Source organism: Ischnura elegans, chromosome 1 (genome assembly GCF_921293095.1).
Source record: "Ischnura elegans chromosome 1, ioIscEleg1.1, whole genome shotgun sequence".
Taxonomy (NCBI): domain Eukaryota; kingdom Metazoa; phylum Arthropoda; class Insecta; order Odonata; family Coenagrionidae; genus Ischnura; species Ischnura elegans.
In genome coordinates this window covers 99,691,594-99,717,824 of record NC_060246.1, presented here as the reverse complement: position 1 = coordinate 99,717,824, position 26,231 = coordinate 99,691,594, and the positions used below count along the sequence as shown (strand labels likewise).

The 26,231-nt window shown below is 36.2% G+C and overlaps 1 protein-coding gene across 2 annotated transcripts in view; it reads right to left on the bottom strand.

Annotated features, from left to right (window-relative positions):
• LOC124167152 (elongation of very long chain fatty acids protein AAEL008004-like) overlaps positions 1 to 26,231 on the bottom strand; it is a 205,093-nt gene that overhangs the window by 29,612 nt on the left and 149,250 nt on the right. For both annotated transcript variants that reach the window (XM_046544966.1, XM_046544961.1), the window contains exon 2: positions 18,781 to 18,874. The gene's annotated coding sequence lies outside the window, so the exon portion shown is untranslated. The remainder of the gene's footprint in view (positions 1 to 18,780; positions 18,875 to 26,231) is intronic.

The window sequence follows — 26,231 nt, the reverse complement described above, 5'->3', positions numbered from 1 at the left end:
CTGTTAAATAATTGTAGAACATTTTTTGGAAGAATTTCTTCAAATTTTGAAAAAGCCATATTAAGATGCAAGTTGTTGAAAGAATTAACGAATTTCACGAATACAAGAATCAAGAACTTTGCTATTTCGTGATATTATGGATTTCCACCAAGTTACGCCCTCTACGATTAATTAAATTAACGAATTATTTATGAAATATTTGATTAAAGATTCATCATCATCATCATCAGTGATTACTGTCCTTAGACAGGTTTCCACTGGACTTCTCTCCATCTTTCTCTATCCTGAGCAACCTCCTTTAGGTCTTTGTATTTTCTTCCTCTTCTTATATCATCCAACATTCCCATCCTCCTTCTTCCTCTTCCTCTCTTTCCTTCTATCTTCCCTTCTATTATTCTCCGTTCCAAACAATTCCTTCTTAATATATGCCCTAACCAACTTGCCTTCCTCTTATGAATCATATGTATTAATTTTCTTTCCTCGCCTATTCTTCTTAGAACTTCCTCATTCTTCACTCTGTCAGTCCACTTCACTTTCAACATTCGTCTCCATACCCACATTTCAAAACTTTCTAAATATCTCTCCTCCTTCTTTTTAACAGTCCATGATTCACATCCGTACAACACTACACTCCACACAAAACATTTCATAAACCTCTTCCTCATCTCTATTGGAATTCTTTTTGCTGTTAACAATGCTTTTACCTTTCCATACGCTCCTTTACCTATTGATATCCTTCTTCTTATTTCCTCAGTACAACTTCCATTCCATCTTACCAGACTTCCCAAATATTGGAAAGTCTGTACTTGCTGTATGATATTTCCTTCTAAGGATATACAAACACAACCTTCTTTTCTGCTGATTCTCATCACCTTGGTTTTATTTATGTTTAAGTTCATTCCAAATTCCCTCCCCACATCCATTATATCATCCATCACTTGTTGTAAATCTTCTTCACTTTCTGCCAGCACTGCCTGATCATCTGCATATTTAATTGTTTTTATTCTTTCTCCTCCTATTACAACTCCTCTAGCTTTTTCTAAAGCTTTCTCCATCATTTTTCTGCATAAACATTGAAGAGCTCTGGAGAAAGGCAGCACCCTTGCCTCACTCCTCTTCCTATGCCAATTTCTTCTGTTTCATCATCTCCAATTTTTATAACTACTACCTGCCTACAATATATCTCCTTTATTAATCTCCTATCTTTCCAATCAATGCCAATGTCTTTCAAAATTTTCAATAACACATTCCAATTAACCTTATCAAATGCCTTTTCCCAATCAATAAAGCAAATGTACAAATCTCTATTCACTTCCATCATTCTTTCTCCTATCATCCTCAAGCATCCTATTGCATCACGAGTCCCTTTACCCTTTCTAAATCCAAATTGATCTTCTCCCATATTTTCTTCAATTCTTCCTTCGATTCTTTTTAATATAATCCTTGTAATTACTTTGGTAACATGGCATATAAGACTAATTGTCCTATAGTCTTTACATTCTTTGGCATTACATTTCTTTGGTATTGGTATTAGAATAGTTTTAAGTAGATCATCAGGCCAGCTCCCGGTATCATATATCCTATTGATTAAATTTGTTAATCGACTCATTGCACTGTTACCTAGGTTCTTTAATGCTTCTGATGGTATTCTATCGCATCCCATTGCTTTCCTTTCCTTGAGATCCTTGATTGCCTTTTCCACTTCTCTTCTCAGTATGTTTGGTCCTCTATTCACCTCTTCACATTCCCATTCCTCTTCCAGCTCCATCTCAGAATGATCATCTTTACTATCATATAGTTCTTTCACATATTCTTTCCATATGTTTTTGTTTTCCTCAACACCTGTTGTTATCTTTCCGTATTTATTTAACATTCCTTGTTTACTTATTTTCTTTGGCTCTCTTTTTGTGAACTTTTTAGCTGTTTTATACATTTCTTCCAATCTCCCTTGTTCTTCTAGGACTTCCATCTTTTCGCATTCTCTCTCCATCCACTCCTCTCTTGCCTTATCAGTTAATCTTCGTAGTTCATTGTTAAGTTTCCTATATTGCCCTTTTCCTTCTTCAGTGTGAACATTTTTCCACTTTCTCCTTTCCTCCATTTTATCTATCATGCTCTGAGTGATCCATTCCTTCCTATTTCTTTCCTTTTGTACAACACCAACTTCCTCTTCTAAGACTTCCCATATTACATCCCTAATGTTATTCCATTCCTCTGATACCTCATTACTTTGTCTTACATCTTCCAATTTTTCTCAACATTTTTATTATATGCTTCATTCTTCTCATTTTTCAGCTTTATTACATCCCATTTCCTTATCAACCTCCCTTTCTTAACAAGCTTCAATCGTGTTCTTATATCAGTAACTAGAAGATTGTGGTCAGAGTCAGCATCTGCTCCTGGGTAGGTTTTTGCCATTTTAACACTATTCTTAAACCTTTGATTGACAATAATAAAATCTATCTGATATCTTGAAATATCTCCAGGTGCTTTCCACGTGTACAACCTTCTTTTATGATTTTTAAACCAAGTATTTGCAATCCATAACTCCAAGCGGTCACAAAAATTTATCAATTTTTCTCCTCTTTCATTTCTACTTCCAAGTCCATAATCTCCAACTACATTCGTCCTTCTTCCATTCCCCACTACACTGTTCCAATCTCCCATCATTATAGTTCTTACTTTGCCTTTTCCATTTTCTTCATATACTTCCTCTATTTGCTCATATATCCGTTCAATCTCTTCTTCTTCTGCATCTGATGTTGGCAAGTACACTTGGATAATTAATGTATCTACTGGCTTACTCAGTATCTTGATAGCCACTACTCTATCGCTTACTGGCATAACTTTAGTTATATTTCTCTCCAAATTCTTTCTGTATATCAACCCGACTCCATTTTCCTTAGATTGCCTATACTATATATACTTTTCCTATATTGCCTATTGCCTTTAATTACAGATTTTTCTAAAAAAATGAGCTAATTGAAGCAATATGACCATCGTCCAGAGGTTTTTGTCCATCAAATACGATACTTGTTAGAGTAACTGCATGATTTCGATTAAAATATCGTTCACCACAAGTACAAGTGATTTTCAACTCCAGTGGAAATCTATCCGTGACAAGAATAAGTTGAAAAATTACTAGATACGGCGCTGAGGCTTACATCCATAGGCAATCCTAGTTCCTCTCTCAGTGAGATTGATTGATAGCGATGAAATACGTAATTTTATGAGTGCCGATGTTAGCTTTTCTCACGCGTTTCTATCAGGAAATCACAACCTGAACCTCATCCACTTCACCTTAAAAGTAAGATTATTTAGTGGATAATACCTGGCAAGCAAATGACATTTGAAAAAATCACATCATCAGATAAGATGCTCATAGAGTGGTCAAAATGATTCATTTACGCTCATTTGGGCCGTGTTTACCGTACAGAGACCAGTTCTTGAGTTCCAAGAAATGACATTCATGTCTTCAGAGCGAAAGCCAGCTCCTAATTGACTGCCTTCTTGAGGCTTCTAGTATTGTGCGATCATTCTTTCGTGATGGTCAGTGAAACTTACTTTTCTCTTCAATATCTCTAACGCAACAATATTCACCACCGCATGGAAAAAAATAACCATTGGTATTCTCAAAGACACTAGCTTGATTATCTACGCGATCTCTCCGGCTTTGCAATCTCTGAGCGTCACTCGGGAAACAGCGTTCTTGCACGTCTTATTATTGCCATTTAACTGGCTTTACGTCAGCAGAGGCAAACAAACACACTTGCATTATCGGGGTGATTATATCTTACGTGCTCGGTAAATTTATTTGATACGGAATATAGATACAAGCTAAAAAGAAAAATTGCAAATATCAAGCAGACGCTAGAAATGAACATACATGTAGATACTTTATCTCTTTCTATGAGTCCTATAAGTACTTTGCAAATATTAATTATGCCCCTAATTATTTTTAAACTTTCTTTTTTATATTCAGCAGTTTGCATTGCATATCACATTATATTCATTGTATATCATAAGTATTAAAATTATTGTATTTGCATACCTTTGCATTCTAGTTACCTGAATATAGCGGAAAGAAATCTTTAGCTTCATTTTTAAACTGTATTATAAAAAAGTTAAATACAATTTGTATCACCCTCATCACCTAAAAATAAAATTGACAGAGGTGAATTAGTGCAAAAAACAACTCCATTACTATATACTTTCATATGATGACATACATACACTACACTATGCGCGTTTAACGCGTAATACTGATTTAGATTCTCAAACATATGCCACAGAATAAAGAATCCTCTGCCAATTATAGTAAAAACTTGTGGGAGAAAAGGAAATAACAAATAGCTTTCTAAAACTGTTAAAGTATTTTGGAGACTTTTTTAAATATTGTTTTCTATTACTTTAGAACTCTTAAATAGCTTTAAAATATTTTTTGGATGAATATGTTCAAATTTTGAAAAATTCATCAAAAGTAGCATCGTACAGAAAAAGTTGCCGATTTTCACATGAGATGTTTAAAAAAGAGATTTTCAATGCGTACTTATCTAAAAAAAATGAGGTAATTGATGAAAGTATGACGATCATTGTGAGGTCTTAAATCAGACTTTGCCCGACGGATACTATTAGGAAAAAAAGAACGATTTTTGTTAAAATGGCTGTCGCAAGTGCTCTCTGGTGGATCCCCTCCTACGTATTTAATTGGACACACCTGCATCGTCGGGCGCGTATAGCCCATACATATTAGACAAAACCATTAAGATTATGTTAGCTATTTACGGATGAAATCAGAAAGTCAGCACACTTCCTCAGTATGAAAAAGCACGAGCATATAATAATCAATACAAAAAAAATAAAAAAATAAAACCTTTGCAGGTCATGATGAAAGTAGTGATAAACGAGGGTAAAAAAAAGTTTTTCCAATCTAATTTTTCCAGATTCGACAGAAAATAGATCGGAAAAACCCTCATTACGATTCAGCTTAGTCTCGAGCATTGAAATCTCCATGTTCTTATGGAACAAGATTACTTGAATAATTATCTATCAAGGGTTGCATCCCCATTCACAAAAAAATAAATTTTCACGCAAAGGAAAATATAAAATATATCCCCATAGCTTCTGGGCTAGTAATGTATAATGCCGAGAAAAAACAAAAACCTACAGAATGATATATTTCTATGATCTTTTAAGCACGAAATATTTGATAATACGCTAAATTTAATGAGTCCGTTGTTTACTGGACGAAGTTAGCGTACAGTTTTCTTTTTGATTTCTTTGCTTTTTTTCCTCCCGTACCTTCCCGGACCTTCTTATCTCTTATTTGAATTTCTCAAAGACTGAACCCATCAGTCATATTTTAAACTTTACGGTACTTTCGTACAACTCTCACGTACAGAAAAGTCATCGTTTTATGTCGCACATGCGATGTGAGGAGAAATTTGAATTTTTTACAGGAGGTGAACTATGAACCAAGAATGGTAACTTGAATATCAAATGAGGAAATGACATGAATTCCTACTTAAGGTGAAAGATACGCATTCTTTAAGTAAGTGGCCATTGTATCCGAAAATGAATTCTTTCCCCGGAATCTTTAGCTTTTCTACCAAGATTTATTGCTTTGTGCCACATCATAAGGGAAAGAATGATTCTATGAATTCTATGATTTCCTAAGAGAATAGAAAGATGAATCAACTGGTGAGACTGAAAACTCTTTATAGAAAATACAAACTTATTCAAAATACAACCTACCAAACTGTTCTGTTTATTGTGAAATTTTTGTAAGTACCCTCAGAAATGTTTCCTTGGAAATTTACCCCATTGGAAATTTACCCTTCTTGGACAATTTGTCTTCTGCGGGAAATCTTACTATCCCAACATAAGCGAAAGGAATGTGGGCAAAGAATATTCGCGGAAAGGACAGAAAAAATATCTCCTGCACAATAAGCCTCAGAATAATGCTGGAACTGTATCCGTAACCTGGCTCCGGTCCTGACTTTAAATCCTGCCTACCGTCTCGGGAAACTAAAATTTATACTCTAACATAGCTTTCCTGCGGATAAATACTTGAGGCTTTGGGAGCCCAGGGTAGTGATAATCCGACCCGTTTTCCGCATTTTTCAACGAAAATTTGTCCACAATTCCCCTATCATCTCTCTATCTTTCCAAAAAATCATCCTTCCATTTCGCTCCCCTGCATACTGGTGTCTGTTCAACAGGCTCCTGGTGGAATGAGAGAATCATTTAGGTAGGCAATTGGTAGCCATGAAGTACGAGGTAAGAAAATATACGTGATATGCTATAACGGCTTCAAATGTTGGTTTATTTTTTTTGCACCATTATGTATAAAGACATCATATGAGTACAAAAATACTGCTACTTAAACAGATTTGCATTATATTGTATGAGTAATATCATCTTTTGAAAAATCAAATGGTTAAATTATACTTCTGCATCAATGGATATAGTTAGTAGCTACAGCAAATATAAAGCAAAACAATCACCCTCAAACGTGGTAGTTGTGTATGAATTCAAATTCTCGCCATAATATGTTATGCTTGGGAGAGAAATATATCATCTCGCCAATATTTAGTATCCAAATAGCTTGGTGCATGATGCGAGTAAAGCCATTTCGTATTTAAGCTAATAATATTCAATCTGAGAACAATGATAACGTATTTTGTTATTATTTCATGAATATGATTTATGAGGCGTGTTCATTTTACGAGGTCACAACAACTCTTCCAGTGAAAAATTATTCGGAAATAGGTAAATGATTCCAGTGCATTGTTTCTTCAGCCACCACTGTGATATTTTTACACGCAAAGTAATACGGCTTAGAGATCTAATTTCTCATCTTTCTACCTTTAAATTTTGATATTTCAATCCAGTTATATTTTGTTTTCAGCAGGTGCTATTTCTTACCCATAAAAGGCACACAATTACCCGGGATTGGGATTTTCGTAAGCTTAAATTCTTTAATAATGGTGAATGATGTAAAATCTGAACAAACCAATTCATATGATCTCCATGGAATTGTTGTGAAAACATGTAATAATTGATGTTTCTCTTAACTTTTTTATGAAAAAACAACTCGAAAACAACTACGTGTAATACCTGCAGAAATGGGAGTGCTTCCCGTATCCGACTATCCAGCGCAATCGTAAATATCGTGAATGCCAATAATTACTCATAATTGTTTTGATGCCTGGTTGTGCGCGTTATTTACCAAAGAAATAACACTTTTTTAATCCTATGTGGACGTGGGGTCATAATGAAGCATTTGTATTGGAATACTAAGTCTCAAAGCTACTGTAGATTCAAGTTTAGTCATTGTCATCAGGAAAATAATAATTGTTTGGTGGGCATCCCAGCGGCCTTTTATGGTGAAGATAAAATGTATTGGCCCTGCTCTTTAGGTTTGCAAAGAGTATTCGATACACTTCTTACCATATCCTTATCCAGCCTCATCTAAGAAGTGAAATAGCGCCCGCGCAAGTATAGAATGAGAATGGTTGGGAGAATGAATTTTTTAAATTAAATTACCTGTGCGAAATATTATGTTGTAAGAGAAAGTGAACGCAATTGTCTCACTGGGCAATTAAGACATCATGGCGCTATTAGTTATGAATTCAAAGGTTTCTTATCTTCAAAATCTTCATCACCTTCGGATGTGGTAGAGAAAAAAATTCCCATTTCCCACAGTTGTTAAAAGCCTACAAACTAAATTTTGAGGCAGCTACATTTTGTCGGTAAATAAACGCCAAATCAATAGAGGAGAAATTATTAAATTAACATTAAAAAGTTGAGTTTAAACAGAGGAGAAATCATTTAAATATTTAGCATAGAAGGGAGCAGTTAAAGCATATCTGTTCACGAAATAAGTAATGTAATTGAAAATAATTTTTGTATGGAAGCTAAAATCGAAAGATAGTTTTGATTTTCTGTGTATATGATCATCCAAGAGACCAAATTTCCGTTTTAAAGTCAACTTTTTCCGCTGCCACCATCCAAAATAGCAATATATATTCATGACGTACAATGGTTAAATATTTGGCAACAATTTGCATGTAACATAAAAATTAGATTCGTGAAAAATTCCCAAAATTACAATTAAATAATTATTTGCTACACAATATTGCATCATATAGACACTTATAATTACCTGTGTGAGAATTCATAAACACATGTTAACAAAAAATCCCTCCACCAATTCTGAGCATGCAATTATAGCGATGGAATATTTTTCCATGGTTTTCACCCATACTCATTTTCGGCAACGTTTCCCAATTAAATTCCGCTCGTAAAAACCGTTCGCACTCCAGGGCCAGCAACTTTCGATCGAATTGTATCAAACCGCGCCTGCATGCGGTTTGTGATAAATGACTAGATACTAGCAATGAAATGGACGGAAAAAAATCTGGAAATTTTCAATGTCTTCATGGATCACATACAATTTCCATCACGCTGCAAAGAGAATACACCTTCTTTGTACGTTATAATTGAAAATACGTATATTTTCCATGAAAAACATTGGTTGGCTGGAAGATGATTGAGTGCATTGATTTGCTTTCATTGGATACTGATCGCTCTCCCAAACGCTTGCAATTCTACCCCTGCACAAACAGATGCAACAGGTGACATTAAAGTCTCACGTTCCCCTTTCTTGAATACTCAAAATGCAAGAATGGGTGTTCCTTTCACTCGTTCCTTTGCTCAGTCTAACAAATTACTGATCTTCACTATGCAAACATTTCAAACAAATATTTCTCTACGCAGAGCTATGTGTGCTCACAAAGAGGTGTTTGAAAAAGGGCACCCAACCACATAGAGGTGTGCATTGCAAATACAGGTGTCTTGTGGACAGTAGTGCTAGTTTTAACAATGCAAATTGCACATTTGGTCACTCTCTCAAGAGTTCAGTGGCTTTAGGAGATTTCCCTCTATATTGACAGCTTCTGCTTGAAAGACATATTACCTGCCTTAGGTCTAATACCATTATTTCCATATGTTAAGCCATAGGCTCAATGTTTCTCCAACATTTATGCATGGATTTTATGTATTCAGCATGAAAATATTAGATTCATTAACCTTTAAAAAAACACAAATTTTTAGCATTGTTTCTACACTTTCTGAATGTAAAAATCAAGATCCTCTACCTCCAACGCTCGATATTCGGGTTTGAGTTGATCGCGCCGTTGACTTCATGAGCGAGGAACAATGCAACTGACCAATTGAAATACTGAGCGAAAAGAGATCAGACAACTACCACGTAAAGTAATAGCATTTTATTTAGTACCTTTGTTGATTGCATTATCTGGAAAATATTGTCAGCGTCCAATGAGATACTTCAGACTTTTACTTATAGTCTTTGTTGTTATCTGTAATATCATTGAGAAGCACTTCTTGTCTTTACCTATTTATAATGATAAAAACTCCAAGCTAATATCATTCAGGTATTAACTGGCCGAATCTGCCTCAAACGACCGAAAATACATTAGCATAAGAATTTCTTAGATAGTAGTTTTTTGTTTACAATTTCTGAGAGTGGGAAAATCATAAATTCACCAATAAGTAATGCTCAATACTTCAAGTTAATATCTTTTAGACGATAAATTGATACAGCTTTCAGCTCATTATTTATCCCTCGCGAATCGATTTCGTGAATCAAGTACATATCGCACATACCTCTCTCAGGTGTTACCTCACCCGCCGTGCTCCAAGCGACCGGGCCCCTTCCCTCCCCTCGCCCACCGCCTCGGTACACCCCGAGATCTTACGTAATCCGGGGAAAAGTGGGACAAGTATCCCGGAAGGGTTTTTCTCTCGGGTGCAGAGATATAGGGGGCACGGCGAAGGAGGTGGGGGAGAGTAACACTGCCAGTAGACGCGATTCCCTGAGAGACTGTAGGGGAGTCGGAGGAGGAGGGGTTTGAGGGACACAGATGGACCGACGAGTGGGGCCAGCGCCACCGTGCCGATCGGTAGGGGAGGGATAAATGCCGTCGTCGCGGCTGGGTGTCTACTGGACCTCAGTCGTTCATGAGCGATACATTTTAAATGAACGGTTCATGAATATGATCAGAATATATTGAATTTTGAAGAAGGCTTTTAGAAGAATGGGAGAAAAGAGAAGTCTTAAAAACTCTAAGTTACAGGCAGGACAACTTAGTTGGCTACATCATGAGACATGATGGTTTGATGAAGAATGGGTCGAAGGGAAATCCTTTTAAAAACTAAGATGAAGACAGGACAACTTAGTTGGCCATATCATGGGGCATGATTATCTGATGAAAATAATCGTCGAAGGACAAGTGAACGGGGAAAAGGGAAAGGGACGACCGAGTTGCATTGGACATGTTATAAAGGACGTGAAAGAGAAGAAATACGTCAATTATTCGAAATATATATAATATTCTAAATGTGGTGCTACCAAAGAATGATGAAGATGAAACGGATCGATCGAATAATTAATAAGGAAATGCTAAGAAGAGTGTGAGGAAAGAGAAGTCTTCTATAATCCTTGAGGAGAAGACGGGACAACATAGTCACATTATGAGGCATGATGGTCTGATGGAAAATATCGTAGAAGGACAGGTGGAAGGGAAGAAGGGCAAGGTACGGCACCGAATACGTTTCATACAGGACAGGTAATGAAGGATGTAAAAGAGAAGAAATGCGTCACTATGAAAAGGCTAGCGGATAGGAGAGAGGAATGGAGAGCTGCGTCAAACCAATCTCAGGATTGTTGACTTATCGTGATGATGATGGTTATGAAACTTTTCAATCGAAATCATTCAAAATGAAACTTTTCAGTCGAAATTTACCTGCAAAATCGTATTATCTAACTGAGAAGAATGCTGAAAGACCTTCTCGGATTATGATGCTGAGGTAGTTTTCTCGGTGTCCTAATGCGTGTTATATCTCTACAGACGTTTCGATACACATGTCGTCCTTTGTCATCAGGCCAATGACTTAGGACGGCATCGGATGAAACGAAACGTCGGCAGAGTTGCAACTTGTGGCCAAATGGTACACTAGATTACAATAAAATGGACTTAAAATAAACGAATTGGGTGGAGAATCGAATGATTAAACTCGTATCAAAAACCAAATCGTTCAGCTAGGCTGGAATCCTGAAAGCTTCAATCGTGTTTTTAGGTAAATGTTGGGCCACAATAGTGACTAATAGATTCTCGACTGGGTTGATGAGTGCCAAACAGAAAATAAAGTGAAATGGCTGTAAAGAAGAATGGTAGGCGTGTCATTCATATGAAATATTAGCCATTTGCCTTACTGTTAGGCATGTAATGTCGCTGGTGCACTAAATAATGGAATGTGATTGATGAATATACCACATAATTTTTTGACCAACAATGAAACCAATCATCAATGGATAATCCCAGAATACCTGGTCATATAAGCAGTGTAACACCTACTTAACAATATGAGAAAGATAAACATTTATCCAAATCAAATATCTGAGGTCACCGAAGAGGATTTTTATCCCATGCGTAATTAAATTTCAGTTTTCATCACACGGAAAAATCATTTCTTAGTTTAGATATCCGCATTAACTCTAAAAAAAGGTATTAGGGCATTTGACGGAACACGCTATTATGAATTCGTTCAGATACGTGGATGTTGCTCTAACCGGTGAATCGTGACTTCCCATGCATGATTATTAAGAGCGATTCAAAGAACCGATTCATCACCAAATGGCACGAACCGATTCATCAAAATGAATCGACATTCCCGCTTCTAGTTATTTCTGAAGGGAGAAGGGGTTGTATGGGACGTCTTGGCGGGAGAATTTCATAGCGGAGGGAGTGGGAAGGAGCGGAGAGAGTTGTTATTTCTCCGTGTCCTAGGGAGAGAAAACCGCGGGCTGAGGTCAAACGTGCCATTGAAGGATGTTGGGTAGCTATGGTCAAGACTATCCGCAGATTGACTCCGCTAGCCCTGTGCATGTAGCAGCTTTCAGATATCTTCGCAAGATGTTTTGCCCATGTACGTGGAGAACAAGGTAACAAGCAGGTTTAAAAATAGATGTATTCATCCAAAAGATTCTTGAATTTGACGTGAAGACTATCATTTATTTATTTGCTTATAAATTAACATTTACGAATATTTTAGCGAGCATTAAATAAAATATTTCCCAGAAAATACCCTTGAATGTGATAAAAATTAGTTGCTGTATTATCATCCCGGCATAGGGTTTTATTATTTTCGCAGATGAAGTACAACGATGAAGTAGACGCAAACGATAATTGTTCTACCGAAAGCGCAGAAACTGAAGAGAGATGTAACAAATTTGCAGTTGTTCCACAAAGATTACATAGCGTACTAATGAGAATATTTAGAAATGTCGAGTTAGCAAGGGTTTTTTCGCTAATGAAAAAATGATGAAAATTAAGTTTAACGTTTCAAAGACAAAACTTGTGAAATATATGAAATATACGGGAGAATATTGACATGAATTTGTATACTGTACATAACATGTCGCTTTTATAAATACAAATATAATTTATTTTCTCAACCCTAATTAATGACAAATTCATACAAAATTCTCATAAAATAATTGAGAATAGGTCTTCACTCCTTGAGTTTGCTACTTTCCGCTCGTTTAACTTGAAAAAACTTTACAATAAGGATAGGGAGGTATAAAAAGAGTGCATTTTTATTGCACCTTTCGTTCAAAAATTGATAACGAATACTTTTCTTGCACCTTGGCATGTACCGGATAAAAAAATCAATGCTTCCCATTTCCAACTTTGGCCTTTATATGACGAACTGGCATCAGTACATGATGGAATATTGCTATATATACCACTGTATATCTACCACTTAATTTTCCCAAAAATAGTATTGAGCAAAATCTTAACTGAAGTTTATTGTTTGTTGAAAGGGAAATTCTTCTCCATATTATACAACTATTTCATGAAGAACAATTGGATATAATTCTTAATATTTGCATTCTCCAATTAAAACAATTATATAAATAAATAAAACTAACATTGCAATGGAAGAAGCAAAATACAAAAACGCTTTTTCGTATAAAAATGCCTTTTAAAATCATTTCCCTACCATAAATTAAGGAAATTCACGCAATAAATAATAGACCACGATACTTATACATTAATGTGAAGATTTCAGTGTATGAATGATATCATGATATAAGAATGTTAGGGAGGCAATAATTTAAAAATTTCCTGATGAATGGTAGTCTTTTACAATATAGCCTAACATATTTTAGTCCCTTACACGACAGTCTTACCACCCAGGAGCCGAAAATTCCGCGGAGGAATTGAGGGCTTCATACTACTTCGTAACTTCATCGGAGAGGAATCCACGCTCGCTCGGAAGTCAACACTCGTGCGCACCCCTTTATAACAACCACTTTGCTGGTCAAATTACCTTCCTCGATGATCTACACACTCATTTACGAGAGCATCAAAGCTTAGGCCCTCCAACCCAACTCAAAGGCTTTTCGTCCTCCTATGTGAGGGCGTGGTTCAGCGGCCTTGCCAATTCGGCGTCAATTCAGGACTTACAAAATTCTCGGCTCCCGGCTAGTAAGATTTTGGTGTCTGGGACAGTAGATATTATAATTTATGCGCCAACTTTTGAGTGGGAAGATATGTTTTCAGTTGGGATATTTTTAAAGTCACTTCAAGGTTGTTTGGGAAATTATAACGCAAAAATTGACCAACTCTACTTCAGGTAATATTGAGGTTAGTTTGGCAGGGCTTACCGTTTTGGCTTGAGATCTGCGCCCGAAAATGATATTTACTAATTTTTGGCGCTTCATTAGTTCAAAATACTCATAAATAATGGGTGAAAACTTACACTGTAAAATACTCACACTGTAAAATAAAAATAAACAGCATTCAAAGAGCTTATCCCCTACATTGATAATGAAACCCCAATGTATGCCCCAATTGCCCCATGCATAGTGATACGATCCGCGTGAATATCCAGGAGGTATTGTATCTATAAACGAACAATCACCAACATGCCCACCAAATAGTACAATGGGGGGCTGTTCTCATGAATATCTTTGCTTCAAATACTATGCATTCTATACTTATATATGTTCTATACTTTTCAGCTGGACCAGATCTTCCATTTATTTCCACGCGCTTACAATGCGTAGAATAAATAAAGGATTGAAACAGTTGGAATTCCAATGAGACAAAAGACTAAGCAATTGAGCACATCATGCGGACAGCATAAATGATTAGAAGCAATTAATACTCGGTTCTTACATTAAACACGTCGGTGCATACATCTTTCAGCTGTTTCCTTGAAATAGCAACGGGGCAAAGGCTAAGGAATTCACACGGGCGAGAAGCATTCTTTACCACATCCACCAAACGTAAACACCATCAAGCCACTTTAATCCCCTCAATTTTATATTTTCCATTCTCTCGCGCACTACTTAATTAAGTGGAGATCTTAAACAAAGATCACGATACGTTCTCAGCAATTCTTGAAAGGCTGCCAGATTCAAGGGAGACGTATACTCGTAGGAACAAATTGGCCGTCTACTGTGAGAGGAAATATATACTTTTTATTCAAAATCTATCCAATAAGATTAATTATAAAATAGTGTGGAACTTGAAAAATCCATCAGTTAGTGTCGAGAAGTCAATTGGTTAATTTTAATTAATTGTTACCTCACAATGAGCCAATCCCCACAAAGTTAAAGTAATTATAAACAGAGGTTACGTAGGCATATATTACTCTAAACTTCAATGTAGCGTTAATTTAGGCTTACTTTTCCCCAGTGCTGAAAATAAGATAATATTGTAACTTAAGAATGATGATGAATGAAATAGTGAATGGATAATTCTGAGAATTCGGAGAATTATCCATTCACTATTTCATTCGTTCTTCGCCGATGTTGATTTACGTTTGTTAAGGTTTTTATAACATGTATTTGCATCCAGAAGGCACACCTGCCATGGACTTGTTGAGTAGAAAATTTTATCACATACTTCTGTACATTATGCTTCGAATTGAATTCAATTTAAATATATAACTAATTCATCATCACGACAAAATACTTTTCCATCTACAGATTAACAAAAGCTACTCTATGAACATACATTTTTGTAGAAATGATTTTTTGTAATTACAACTTGCAAGTGGCTATTGAGTAGATAAAATTTTCATCAGTATCTCGAGCTGTAATCGGAAGACCTATGCGATATATTTTATGAAGTGAAGTTACAATGTTGTTACAACTTGTTGCAACTGGCATCGTATAAAGTGCACTAAAAACAACACCGTATGAATTTATCGTCATTAAATGACGCTTTAAAATTAATTTTCTATTTCAATGTACACATTTCCCACCCAATCCGCATGCTCTCTGATATCTTTCGCATCCTAATTTTAGATGGGCTCTAGACAAGACAATGGCTGTTTAAACAGCTATTCGCTCAGGAGCAAGACAGTTTTTCTGAACTTAAAAGTTATGTATTTTACTGAAAATATAAATTCAATTTGAGGGTAATCGTAAACAGAGGACATCCTATACACCCAGAGTTTTAATTAATAATGCTAATATGAGGCTATAAGATTAGAAATCATGGAGGATTTGTGTAAGCCATGCGCCTGTTTCAACGGCATCAAGAGGAAGCATCACCACCATTTAAGTGGTTGCATTTTTTTCTTTTTTTTTCGTGACGAATTTCTTGTTGAAACATGCGCAGTTATTTTTAAAAAATTCGGCACATTGATTAAACTAGTGTTTAAACTGTTATGTCAATCATACCGTATCGCTAAAGTACCGACCCGGTTTCGACACGTAGTGTCATTATCAAGGTATGCGGTCGGTACCGGGTCGGTATTTAAGTAAGTAAAATTGTGTGGAAGGTTACCATTTTATTTTATTCTCATGTTATTTCAATGTTTCAATGAAAATATGAATCTCAAAGATAAAAATATGGTTTGGTAATGATAGGGCGGAATTTAACCCAGGTATGATCACAAGTCACATTTTGGGACGAGGACCCCGGGTAGGGAACTGCAAAGGGAAGTGCACTAATTTTTTTTTATTGCTGAATTTGAAAGTTTAGCCTAAAAAAGAAACATTAGTATAGTCACTTTTATTTTCTGCATCTGGGGTACGCACTTTAAAACGTTTTGAAAGTCGGAAAATTTCATGTTGCGCTGAAACACAGTGCCTCCATCTTGATTGAGATGTGACGTCACAAGGCAGTAGTCACCAGTGGATTATCACTGAATTCCGTCGCCTTCTTTAGCGCGGCGAGAGTTTCCGGGAATCGGTGGAGTTTGCTTCCTAAAAATGTCGTCTAGCACCGAAAACATGTATTCAAAATAGAATTATAAATGATTTTTTGTTTCAAATATCATGTCGACGTCGAAACAAAAGCCTGGAGAAGATATTCATTCCCGTGCCTTAAGCACAAGCTATACGGAATAAATGGTTCAAGGCTGCTCCTGACTCTTACCTATCGATGATATTCTGTTTTGAAGATCATTTGAGGGTATTGTAAGATCAAATTGATATTTATATTATAATAATTTACTTAATAGGTACCTCAGTCACATCAGAAAGTGTGTTGATTCAAAATATAGCATCTTCCGCGTAGACCTACGTAATTTATAAACTGAAAGTAGTTTGGTTAAAGAATTATGGCGCGACTGTTTTTTTACACGACCGGGCAAAATGCATACTTTGCCCATGATATGTGCATATATGATAACAAACGATTTTTGTTAAAGTTAATCTTTATTTGTTGAAATTAGTACATTTATAGGTGATACAGATATGAAGGTACACGGCAGGTCGCGCGGCGTAATTTGTACTCCACTGGTGACGGGTTCATCTTGCTGATCTAAAAAATTAGCTACAATACCTCGAACTTTGAAAACTCGCAATATAGGCAGTCAAAGTACATTGTAAGAATACACGAGACCATTATAGCCCAGAATGTACGTACAATGTCGAAATCCTTGGTTTTCAAAGATTGACGTATTTTATACGCCAGCGCGCCCGGTCCAGGGTTATCAACTTTTATTTCACCCTATTTGTTAGTTGAAATTATATTTCAGAATGGTTCTTTTAGCACTGCTACTGAGGTAAACTGGTAGGTACTGAGTACAAGGTACTGAGGTATGTACTGAGTAAGTAAACTCCCTTTGGAGTAATGTGAATTACAAGTGTTCGAGATATATGGCATTTTATATTCGCTTTGTGTTCTTATTAATTATGCCTGTACGCATATTGTTGCTTGCCGCGAGCCTTTAATGGTATGTGCTCTTGCAAGAGTGGTTTTCATTTTTAATGTGGAAGTTGGTCAGTATAAGCAAAGAAAAAATTAACATTTTAGCGCACACCAACCCTTGTAGTCATCGTATCACTACGTTTGTAATGACACTGCTAAAATACCTAAACGCCATAATGATGATAAAAAAATTGTCTCATGTCAATGATTGCTGCAATTATAATTAATGATAAACTTGATGCCGTATGATCACAATGAAGACAACAAAAAATAATGCCATGACGCAGTCTTGAACCACGGTCCTTCGGGTGAGATATCTCCTTTAAATCGTGCACGTTACCACTACCCCAACCGACCCATTGGGTGCTAGGGGACATTTTGGATTTATATATATAACTTGTAGAAAGTAACGCATGAAAATTAATTAATTACAGCCTAACTAACGCCCTAATTGAAAAAGATGCAGCAAGGTACGCGGTCTACCCTTGTTCGCCTTAACGTCTCGCATTTCTATGGAGCGTTGAACCTGTCCTCCTTATTCAAAAATTCAGTAACCATAAATACATCAAAGTTTGGTATACCATTTATAAATCGTTGGAATTTTCCTTCTCCCAACCAAGATTATCTTTTCTTGAACCCATCCCTGACAGCGAACCATTGCAACAACCAGCCAGCTCGGAAATAAGGCTAACATCCCATGATTCTAGTTGCGAAGGGCGAACGTTCCGGCAGGCGTGAATACATACGCAACGAATAAGTCTTGCAGCAAACGTCTGAAATAGGTTTATTAGTTTGACTCGGTTCTTACAAAAAAAGTTTTGGCATGATAAACGGCATTGTGTCAAAATATACCCAGCGAAAAATAAATGTCATCATGCACTTATTAAAGATTCAATGTGCTATTCGTACTACTCTTTCTAAACTTGAAGTTGACACGTAAATGAATATTAATATATTACGCAATGATGAAGTCGTTTACTCAAAAGAGAAGCAGCCACATATATATTCTGAAGATATTTTATGACAGCAAAAAACGGATACCCTCAAATTCTGTAACTTTTCTATGCAAAAATAGTGGTAGAACTAAACGGTGTAGAAGCTGCCTTCTGCTACTGCCTTGTGACGTCACGGCCAATATTCAACATGGACACCCGTTTTCGCGGCCTTTGAATTTTTCCATATTTCAGACGGTCATCTCGAATAAAGTATTCACTATTAGGATTTAAACTTTGGTTTTACGACATTATGTTATTCTGAACTCTAATTTAAAAAATGTGTTTGGTGCATTTGAAACACTAGTGCACTTCCCTATTATGCGAAAATAATACGCTAGCGACTTTGTCAGGAGTGAGCTTCAAACTTACTTATCTGAACCTTCTATTGGACTGAAGCAGTAAGGAAGAGAGTCATTGAAACGGTGAGTTAAAAGTGAACAACTCCAGTTGCCATAGTGAAGACACGGAATTTTTCAATGGCTTCAGCAGAGAAAACATTCATGTGGTGCGGGATTCAGTCTCACCTTGTACTCCAACGGCGAGCGCAGCTCACTCATTCGATGTAGGGAGGCCAATCCCTTGATCTCCTCTGCTTGCCGTTCTCCAGGAAAAGTATCCCTAAAAGCATAAAGGAATGCTTAGCTTTAGTTGAGCGTGTCCAATAACTTGGCTTCATTTAAAGGTGCGGATAATCTCGAGTACAGTTTTTACAAGGAAACAGATTTGAAAATTAATTCTCATTTGATGGCATCATAATTGAGAATTGCTCTAAGTTTCTAATAGCGGTCAATATCTCAGGAGTATAAGAAAGGTCTCCAATTCTGAGTGAATACCTGCTTTCAAGGTATTTAAAATTCTGCGACTGTTTGAAAGATGAATTTGAATATTTTTATGTGGGTTGGATCCAATAGCATGCTCTGCAAAAATGTTTGTGTATTTTATTGTCGTATGCGGTAATAGAGCTGAATATAATTGAAAATTTTAGAACAGGTTTTTTAAGATAAAATTACCAAATTTACCGAGAATCTCTTTGATTGGATAAGAAGAAAAAGAAAAGGAGTAATAATTTTCACCAAGACTTCGAAGAGGGATAAATCGTTTTGAAATGAAAATATACATAATATTTCACAAGCTAACTATTTACTTTATATTTTTACCCTCATATAGGCTAGATCCATCAATAAAAAATAAGTTGGTTTATAAAATATTATGTACCTTTTTATTTCACGCCGAGCAACCCTTTGATACCAAGTAAGAGGAATTTAACAATATTCATCCATGTATAAATAAAATAAGGAAAAATTTTCCACTTAATGTATTATAATGCGGTTTATCTTATTTAAACTGTATTAAGAACACCCAGCATTTCTTGCCGCAAATCATTTATAATATAATTCTCTAGGAGATTGATTTTTCTGAAGTCACCCTTCAAACCTGCAAGCCGTAAAATCATCCCTGTATAACATAGGTAATTATCACGTCCATTATGTCCGTTTCTTGAGAAATATTTCTTAACATAACATTTTATACCTGACTCAGTTCTCACAATTGTGAAATTATTGAATAGCTAGAATAATGTAGGAAACAAACTTCTCATATTCCTTACTCATTGAAAAATTTAATTGTAAAGCGATTGACAGCGTAAGAACTCAAAGCTTCATAATCTATTTCTAAAGAGTGTTGCAGCTGATCTTGAAACCATCCCTAAAATGTATTTTGTACTAAGAAGTCGTCTCTTAAATGTATTTTCTACATGCAAAATGTTTATTGTACGTATTTATTTTTGAACATGGCGTTAAGGTGATGCATACATGCTTTTTAATTGATAAAAAAACTGAATAACACTGGGAGACTTTAAAAAAAATAAATAGGTTAAGATTTTTACTGTGATTCAGTCAATTATTTAAGCTACAGGTCAAATAATAAGTTATTTCATTTAATAATCATGCATTTAAGTTGTTGGTATTCCTATTTTAATCGATCTTCCCACGGTGAATGCAGCAAGTGTTACTCGTATTTTAATATCTGCACATCGTTTTATTGCATTCACAAGTGGAGCTTGTTAAAAATTTACGTTTTTAGTTAAATGCATGCATTTAGAAAAATGAATTGGAAAAATAGCCTCGAAGGATCAATTCGTAAATCTCCCTCTCACCTCATTTCCTGTCTTTGGAAGACATCAGCTCTCGCTCCATCGTACTCAGAGGTCATCGTTAGTTATCGAGGTGAAATCGTGTTATCCAACTTATACTAAGACGTATATGTATATCCTTTGTTTGGCATGAACGGCGATATCAATACGAGGTCTACATGAGAACGACACCTCTCATACAGCCAGCGTATTTATACCTGACAGTCAGCTCTAAGATTCCAAAGTTAATGCTTGATAATGAGTAGATTTCATCAAAACACCTCGCTCTCTTTCCGGAAGAAACATATGAAAGTCGTTAATCAATCACTAAGTTCTGGAAGAAACTTGATTATCTGCTGCGATCCAACAAAATAGTGATCCCGAGTATACACAATTGCCCTCAGACATCAACGGGTATGAAAAGGGAGGTTATAAATAACAATTTCCTCCATGGAGTCTGCACGTTAAGAGATTGTACAATCAGTATAATGTTAATGCACAATATTCTAGCATAAAGCCTATTTTTCAAGGCAGCAGTAGGTTAAATGAAACTTGGAACACAGCACAATGACAATACCCTTGGGGTAAAAATGTTTTATCCCCTTGGATCTCAAAGTGCTTCAACGGAAATGCAGGATCTGATAAAATTGCTTAATACTATATAGTGTTGCCTAAGGCTCTTGCACATGGATAATTCTTTGAGTGTTAGGCAAAAAAAATGAGACAGCTCTGTTTGGAGACTGCGAACCTCGTAAATACGCAGGTTTTATTCTATTACCTATATCCATCTTGGCTTATTGATCACGCCGAATGATTTCACGCATTCCGTTGAAGGCTGCTTAAGGAGATCGATTGTTCGCTTATTCCTTTCTGGTGTCTATGGATTTTAACGAGCGAGAGGCGGAAGTTCTTAACAGTCTTTCAAGCTTCGGTGCACGCCCCGAGTCGATTCAGTTTCACAAGGCATTCGCTGTGTTCAGATAGAGAAGGTGGAAAAAAGTTTCACCGACTATAAGAACGCAATGTACAACACGCCAAAACCACAAATGGAACGTCGTGTCCCATACGAAATCTTAAAAGGGGCATTTAATAAATTCCATTCTGGATAGCTAATTGAATTAGTTGCATAACTCTCCTTTTGAGGTGTTCTCTCGCTGTAGTACTCGTAGACATGGGGCTTCAACAGACTGAATGATCTCATATTAGGTCCACATTGCGGAAAAAATATAGCTTATACCACACTAATTCCTACGGAGCCGGCTGCTATTACATGAAAAATTTTTAACCTGAAAATAAAACTGGCAAGAAATAAATAGATTAATACTAATTGAAGCATTGATTACGTTAAAAGGTACTGGTTTAATCTTAAATGTATTGCATTGCCGACTATGTAAGAATCTCAGAAAGCTAATAAGATGTTCAGAAGGAGTGAATTGTTTTCATAGAATGTGTAGATAAAAGGGCAGAATTTTACATCCAGTGAATATTATATAAATTTCAAAATTATGCGACATTGATGAGTAGACTCAAAGAGAGAAAAAATATTTTTTTAACTGCTGGAAGTGTTGGTTTAATTACTGGTTGTTTTCTTCAGAGGTAAAATTATTCCAACTAACCGAAGGAGCCAACCGCGTTAATGAATTTTTTTAGGCTGTCAAATCAATTTTTTATTATTAAAAATTTCATGAATAATGATAATAACTTAAAAATAGAAGAAATTGGCCGTTTTCAATATTCGAGGATTACGGCCAATTTCATGAACAACGCTTAAAAATACTCGAAAAAATTATAGATAGGAAAAATATATCACTAGGTATCAGCATTGTATATCTGAGTGTGGGATGAAGAAATATTCGCTTGTGTCGAGGTATACAAATTAGCACAAAGCTATGTGGCAAATACAGGATAAGATTATTGGAAAAAGATCCAGAGAAAGTTGATTTTCAGAAAAATCATGCATCAAAAGGATTCAACCCAAAAATTTCAGACTGAATTACTTTAAATTAGTCTAAAATTGTCATTGAGTTCCATTTGCATCAATTTGACTGTTCACAACACTGCTCCAAGATCTTGAAGCTACATCATGAAGGGCGCTAGTGCGAAAAATGGATTGCAAAAATTAGCATATATTAGCATATTGACATTTGTATCTATAACGGCTTGATAAACTGCCAGCCAGGTCTCAAGCCGGTGACAGATGTGTGACTAATTAGATATCATACCGAGGAAAAGAGCCAAGGTCTTAAAGAAATCAAGTACCTCATGCCCAGGAAGCGCTTTGTGAAGTAAAGATCCATGTACGATATGCGTTTCTTTATTAAATAAATTTTAAGTGATGGCAATTTTGGAATTTTCCATTTCCATATTTCATAAGACCAAATGAATTCATTATTTTTGCCATTTATTCCCATCTACCGAATACAGCGTACAAACTTCACTTTTCAGAGGAAATCGTTCGAACTTATGCATGGACACATTCCACTTTCATTGATTTTTAATTATTTTTATGTCTGTTCCATCTCCATCAGAGGAAAAATCACATGGATCTACCAGAAATGTGTAACTTACCAAACTTTTCTAAGCATTAAAAATAATTGTTTACGCTGTAGGTTTACCGCAGAGCGTTTTCATATCAACAGAAGCCTTTATTCCCTCTATCAGTCATTGTCTCTATTGTCAGTGCATTTCTATGTCCTTGTCATTTCACTAGTCGATTTCCAATATTATTTCTTAGATTTTTCTTTATTTATGCATCATCACTTTGCCGCACTTGCGATTGAACGGAATTAGGATCAAAACAAACTTCATCTGCCTCTTTCTTTTATTTTCTCAATTATAGTCAAAATCCAATTCTTGATTATAATAAAAAATAACGAAAGACTAAGAAATTATCTCTTTTCATCTTTGCATAAAAAAGGGGAGACGACTCTGGCTTTGGTCTTAAAATTTGGTCTAAATTGACATTTAAAAGTTCCAATTATATATAATAACTCATTTAGAAGCCGTGATGCAGATTTTAGCCACTTTCTTAGACCCTAACTTCATCATCGTGCATTTCATCTCAGCCCCGCCGGAATCGGATTCTCAGACAACAGCGCCCTCGTGACGAGTGACGGTTGGTGTAAGAATTGTAGTGGAAGGGAAAATCCCTATGTCGTCATTAGTCTAATCGGTAGGAATCAGCAGGTGATCATGGATGGAAACCTCAAATCAGACGCACCAAGTACGTACTTACGTGCTCCTCAAAAAATACAAAAAAGCTTTAGGTTTACCTCTGAACGTCTTCCTACTGTCGACACTGCTTCGAAGGTCAAACCAGTGTTTTGGCCAATGCTGTACTCGCTAATCTATCGATCACATATAACAGAACTCATATGCATATAGCATATTTTTATTGCATATTTCTCTTGATACACTATAAAACCTCGATGCACTTCTATTGATTCATAAAGCACCACGGGTAAATCTATAACTTTTTTGGGTAAATAATTACACGAACAACGGCTTTAGGACACATATTTAAAGTTCTGCATCACGTTGCGGGCAGAACCTGTAGTTAACCCAAATCAATAAAAAAAACTTCTTCTCCATCGCTAAATGATATATAAAGTATACACATAATAATTTGAAAAATAATTCAATTTTATGGAGAACCACATCGGTATCTCGCAGATTATAGTGCTCCAAAGCTATTTTTATGGTATCCATTCAGTCTTTACGCGCGATGGAAGTTGACCCAATGAATACCTGGGCTTTACCCTTCAGTGATATGATACAGCACTTAAATTCATGACCTAAAGTACCCGCCGAATATTTCGCCATGTCACCGCTCAGAATAGAAAGAGAAGAAGAATAAGAAGAAACTCATTCCAGCTGCAAATGGAAGGTATCTCATTGCAACGTAGCTCAAATGGAGAACAAAAACTCAGACACGGCGTAAAAACACAACCTCTGATTGGATTGCGACACGAATGATAGCGACCTTCTATCCCGTAACATCAAACGCTAAAAATCACAACTTCATAACATGCATTACGACTTGAAAAACAAATTTAATTGCTTTTCCTGATACGAATATGCCAATGTGATGTAATTTGCTTTGGAAATATCTAGATATGATGCGAATCTTCACAAAGTACACAATAAAATTTCCAATGTACCTCTCCGATACACATACTTGTGTAAAGCATTCGTTGGGTAGCGTTTATTAATCCTTATTGGTTGATTGCATTGGCACCTTGTTCAAGTTGTAAGCTACACACTTATAAATATTCAACCATCCATACTTTTCTGGAGATTACAAAACACGTATTAGGATTTTATGAACAGACTAAAGCATAATTCAAGCGAAATAAACGTATGATATGGAACAATTGGAAGAATTATCAACTACGTAATTTTCAATACTCAAGCGTAGAAGTAAGACCATTAGACCGTGATTTTATTTCGTGGCTATACGAGTTAGCCCTAGTCGAATCACGCTTGTTTTGTGAAAAAAGGTATTATAATTGGCGAGCACAAGCCAAAAATTCAGTTTGGAAGAGCTAGTTTTTTTCAGCCCCTCTCCTGTGACTTTTGTTAAGTTCGGACGACTAGAAAACCGGATCGCGGGGGCTTTGGAGTGTGAGAAGACCTCACTCAAGTTCAAAATCAAGACTATCCGTAGCAAGGTAAGTAGCTCAATGCCCAACGCACCATGCAACTATATCCACGAACTGTATGCCAATTTTTTTTGCAAAAAAACTACTGCAAGGGTATCAGGAATAAATTAGCAAATGAAAGAAATTGGGATGAGCTGATGGGAGAATCGTTATGAATGAGTATAAAAAAAGGCTAGTGATGCTCTATCTAGGATAAAGGCTAGCATACTCTCTTTCAGCCAACCATAATCGGTTGACTAATTGACGTTATATAATGGAAGTTCGACATACTGAAATGAAAGGTGGGCTGCACTTTTCTCCCATAATTCAATTCGTACGACGTGTTTCGGCTCACAGAAAGTTACAAGTCTTGTACCAGATGATGGCTCTGTGAGCTGAAACACGTCGTACGAATTAAATATCGAGTCCCGCCTGGATAGGTTTCCCCTATCCAGGGCATAGATATTCGTGTACGATTAATTGTTGAATTTGTTGAATATACCGATATAAAATGGCCTATATGAGCTGTATTCGGTGATTTGGGAATAAAATGAAAATAAAATAAAGAAAATAAATAAAATTATTGTGGAAAAGTGCAACCACCTTTCATTTCAGTACCTTAATCGGTATAATAAACTTAATAACAAGCGTTTATAATATTAATTGGCAAGCATTCCCATCGATTTCAATTTTTCTCATCTGTAGGCATCCTTTAGTTTTCACTCGAGTAACTTCGACAACACTTGGGATAATACAGCTCAGCAACGATACGCGTTCAATTTATTTTTTAGCCCACCGATTTCCTATTCGAAGCGGAATGCAAACATGTACGCACGTTCTAATTTAGCCAATTTGATCATAGCCGTCTCCTTTGCAGAGGGATTTCGAATTTTACACTTCGCGGTTTTGCGTGCGCTATCCGTCATTGTCAACTCGGGAGCGCCGCGCCGAAGGTGTTAACATCTCTCTGCGGCTTTCCGCGTAATGCCGTCGAGCCGAAGGCAAGGACGCGACCGCGAACTGTAATTGCTGTCGCCGGCGGGTCGTAACCACCACAAGCAATTTTCATTTCTTGATAACATGAGGATGTGAATCTCAGCAGAGATATATGTGACAAGTATATGGGGAATGTATAAGTTACAATAAAAATAAAAGAGATCGCCAACTAGGAATGTGAAAAGAGTGGACATGGCTTATTCAAAAG